The sequence below is a fragment of the Hakea prostrata genome, chromosome 3, assembly GCF_041222555.1.
Source record: "Hakea prostrata isolate BN-2017 chromosome 3, UWA_Hpros_2, whole genome shotgun sequence".
NCBI lineage: Eukaryota > Viridiplantae > Streptophyta > Magnoliopsida > Proteales > Proteaceae > Hakea > Hakea prostrata.
Window position 1 is genome coordinate 69,513,528 of NC_142602.1, and position 4,611 is coordinate 69,518,138.

Consider the following 4,611-nt stretch of genomic DNA (forward strand, 5'->3'; position numbering starts at 1 on the left):
TATCTTGGTAACTAGTAATAGTTTGCCGGCAATTTTTCTTTACTAAAGGCTTTGTCAACCTAATTTGCAATTAAAGACTTGGGCGATCTACATTATTTTCTTGGCATTGAAGTTGTACGCTCATCTGCGGGGATGTTCTTATCTCAACGCAAATACATTATTGATCTCTTAGCTCATACAAATATAAGCTCTGCAAAACCGGTTTCCACTCCTTTTGCTTCTGGTACACATTTGTCTATTCATGATGGCTCTCCTTTATCTGATGGCACTGAGTATAGGCGTACCGTGGGGGCTTTACAATATCTTGCAAATACTAGACCTGATATTGGTTTTGCTGTTAATCGGGTTGCTCAGTTTATGCATGCCCCAATGGATGTTCATTGGAGTGCTGTCAAACGCACCCTTCGTTATTTGAGAGGAACTTAAACCATGGGATTATTCTTCTTTGTATCCTCTTTCTATGACTCTGACTACTTATTCAGATGCTGATTGGGCTGGGTGTCCAAAGGATCATCAGTCCACCACTGGTTTTTCTATCTTTCTTGGAAATCATCTTATCTCTTGGACTTCTAAGAAACATGGTACCAATTCTTGATCTTCTACGGAGGCAGAGTATCGAGCGATTGCTATGTCTGTTACTGAGTTGATTTGGATTCGCTCTCTTCTTGATGAGATTGGCAGTTATTTGTCTTCCGCACCTCATGTTTGGTGTGATAATATTGGGGCAACATATTTGACTGCCAATCCAATCTTTTATGCTCGTACCAAGCATGTTGAAATTGATTTTCACTTTGTACGTGATTTGGTCTCTTCTTGTCAACTTATGGTACGATATGTCTCCACTTTGAATCAGTTAGCTGACTTACTCACCAAAGGACTTCCACGCTCTCGTTTTCTTCAGCTTCATGACAAGCTCACGGTTCTCGACCCGTTACGCTTGAAGGGGTGTGTTAAGGAGTTGCTGACTCAGCAAAACAATAGTTTACAGTCAGCAAACAACTAACTATAGTTTACATTAGTTTTTATAAATCTTTATAAATACCTGTACTCTATTGCTTATTAAATACATGAAAATACTTAGTCTAACAGTTTGAGAATCTTTCTTTCGCAGATAGTGCAAGTGAGACATCAATTCAAACTTGTGCGCCTCTGAAGTCTGAGAAAATGCGTCCAAAAGAGCATTCCATAGAGCAAAAGAAGACTGAATGCCGAATGCCAAACCAAGCACACTTTCAGAGAGTGTTCTAGTAATCCACGCCTAGCAAGGCGATCTATGCATCACCAAGCATTGTGCATAGGATTAGGAGATTCTTGTCCAGTTTCAGATTTGAGCAATCAATTAGGTGGAGGGATTTCACTAGTAAGAAGCCCTAGCAGATCCTGACTTTCCACCAACAAAAGAAACTGCCAAAGCAAGAAGTTTTTTGGAATTAAGATGAAGAGTAAAAAAATAGGTGGCGTTTAGAGTGCTCGGATATGGATAGGGTGAGGAAGCAGAAAGGGATGAAGAAGTAGCAAGAACCAGCGGAGAGGCCTTGAGACGGAGCTTCAAACGGACAAAGAAACTTTGAACAAAAAACAAGAACTGGAAACAAAGATCGAGACACTTCGCTCGAGAATCAAAACAGTGGATGGCCTGATACCAGATGAGAAAATGAAATGACTTTCCTTAATTAGAATACACTATGATAGAAGCATATATACTGTCAAATACATAACACGTGGCTAGACCATAGTTTCCCTAATATAGAATACATACACAAATTGCCTATAATGGTCCCCTCTGAAACACCTCCCTATTTAAACATCCCCACATTGCATATTTGTCTTTCCATCTTCCCTTTCTTGTTTGCTTTTGCATTCCTGGATGATAAAAATCATTCTTTTTAGCCCATGAATGCAAATTCAACGTAAAATGCATCCAAAACAGAGCCTAAGATTTCATATTGGTCAAGATGGGTTTGATAGTATGTTTCTTGAACTATTTTGCCTCGTTTTATGTGTGCTCATTTCAAACCCAAGCTATTTATATGTTCCTAATTAGGAGAAATGCTTTTACTGAATATCTCTGAGCTCCCTTGCCTCCATCCCTCAACAAACACTCATACAGTGAATGCATTACTTCTAGTTAGGAACTGAGAGATATTCAGGAAAAGCATATGATTTGAGAAGTCTAACATATAGATGAGTTATATCACTAAAATGATGGATGATCCCAGTCTGTTTCATTTAATGTCTTTGTAGTGAATGGAGAATGAAAATAAGAAACAAAGAGGAAGCAATGAAACCAAACTGGTTAGGAGGGGTGGGAAACCTTGAGCAAGAGAAACCAAATAATTATCAAGGAGATGCAACATCAAGAGCCTATTTGTTGTTGTGTTGGATTGTGGATGCTGGAAGGTGGACCCAAATGAAAATGAAACTACCATCATAATGTTACACCAAGAGCTTTTCTGAAGGGGACCCAGAACTTACTAAGAGAAATCAAACAACTATAAAAAGATGTTACATCAAAAGCATAAGAGGGTGGAGAGGGTAAAAACAAAATTTGGAGTTGATTCATAAAAGCAAGGGAAAGAAATGGATATCAAATAATGGGCATGCATCAACAATTCAGGGGAGTGGAAAAAATGAGAGGGAGGTCCCAAGAAATGGCTTGATGCCTCTCTATCGAGGTGTCTTTGCTTGCCGTTCAAATGAGAAGAAATCTGTTTTGCATCTTAAGAGTAATGCTTTCCTAAAATACATCCCTTGCAAATACGAATTCAGATCCTCTCCACCCAGACAGCCCATCCTTCCATCCCCTCCTCTCACACATGGCTGCAATTGGTATACAGCTAACACACACCTTCTCCAAGGCCTTATGTGCTGGTAGAAATCTCTCTCAACCATTGATTTTTTCCCCCCGAGTGACAATCTTAAGAGCAAATGTAACTGTTAAAATTCAAGAAAGCTAATTTTACAATGTACACTCGAGGAATAAAATAAAGTATTTAGCAACTTCCTTGTCCAGAAATCCAGAATCTTATTCACCTTCCATATCAGTTTTCCTTGCCCAATAAACAGTGACTCAACAGTATAAAACAATATTCTACAAGTACGAAATCTTGAAAAGGATTCTCTGATTCAAAACACCTCTCTCTGTAGGTTACATGAACAGATGACATTCTTGGATCTCAATATGCATTAAAGGTGACCTCTCTTTCATGAGTTAGATGGTTTGGATTCCTCATGCCCAAGCTCACCAATCTGCCTTGATAGCTAGCTTCCGTTTAACAGCCCATACATAATCTTCACAATTAGAACTGAAACTTCAAACACTAGAATGATAATATCTATATGCAATGTGTTGATTAACTCCACTGAAATGAGAGGCTTCATAATCGTACCTGTTTTTAAGGTTTCACTGAATAGAACAAATGCAAGAATTCTTCACTCCTTCAAGCTCCCCTTCTTCCAAAACACTGAAAAGACTTGAAAGGTTGAGGACATAGGTCGACAATCAGTTCCATTCAGAGTTAATTGATTGATGAACTTCTCTTCCGAGAACCTAGTTTAAATAATCTATAGAAACAATGACTTTCTGTGTTTTAATATCCTTTTCTTTCTTTCCCACAAGTGAATGCACCAAGCACTCCTAGCTAGGAAAAATAATACACTTAAAACATATTCAAGAAAGATCAAATAGAGAAATACTTTGGTACCTTGACTGATACACTAAAACCTGAGCAAGATCTTGTCCATGGGCATCAGGCCAACTGACCTTTCTTGTAGTTCTTAGTTGATTCTGCTCTACTGCTGTAATCTTCTTGAGATTACTCTTAAGAGGGGGAGTCACAAAGCCAGGTTCTTGGGAATCTTTGCTACTACTAGTAGTACTGTCAGTAAAACATTGTCTCTTCTCTTGTCCTTCTGGTAATCGTTGATTACCAACATCAACATGGTTGGTGATTTCTGCACTACACAGACTCTCGGTGGTATCAATGCTGCTGTCACTTCTGATGTTAACCTCAGCGTTGTTCTTCGGGTGCCTTGCTGGTGCATAACAAGAACACACAAGTGCACTGCACTTACTTTCCGCCGACGCCGCCAGGAGTGCAGACACTTTGTTGAACACCCTAGCTAGCCTCCTTGTTCTATACCTTCTCTGATGTCTTCCCTATATGTCGTCTCTGTCCAATTTTCAAACATGCCATGAATAGCTCTAGAGCTGGATGGGTTTGGGACATGAAAGAGGAAGGGATAGAAGAGCTAGAAGGCTTTCAGAAATGATTACAGAAGCTTTATGATGGAGTGGAGCAGTAATGGGTTCAGATTTTTCAGGGAATTGAAGGATGAGAGAAATAAAGATGGAAGCTAGGAAACAAAAGAAGAGACATGTTTTAATTTGTTCACGCCAACCCACTATGAGTTGCTTTCTCTTGCTTTTGGTTTTGGGTACTCATTAGTGAAGGTATACAGGGTAAAAACAAAAAGAAAAGAGGATTGTGAGGATTCATATTTAACACTTGTCTTTCTCAGATGGGAACCAAGTGGGGCTCATTGTGTGGACTTTGAGGCTCCTTCCAAAATTTGCCAGCTGCAATATGCCAATGTGCATGGGGCATTGTA

General features: G+C 39.3%; 1 long non-coding RNA gene across 2 annotated transcripts; it reads right to left on the bottom strand.

Annotated features, from left to right (window-relative positions):
• Positions 1–3,005: 3,005 nt before the first annotated feature.
• Positions 3,006–4,339, bottom strand: LOC149022905 (uncharacterized). 2 transcript variants are annotated; one of them, XR_016172042.1, is made up of 3 exons: positions 3,705–4,339; positions 3,390–3,464; positions 3,006–3,305 (listed from the first exon to the last, which is right to left on the bottom strand). It is a non-coding gene; the product is annotated as an uncharacterized LOC149022905 (long non-coding RNA). The 2 variants fall into 2 exon arrangements; XR_016172041.1 differs by having other exon boundaries at positions 3,006–3,464.
• Positions 4,340–4,611: the final 272 nt, after the last annotated feature.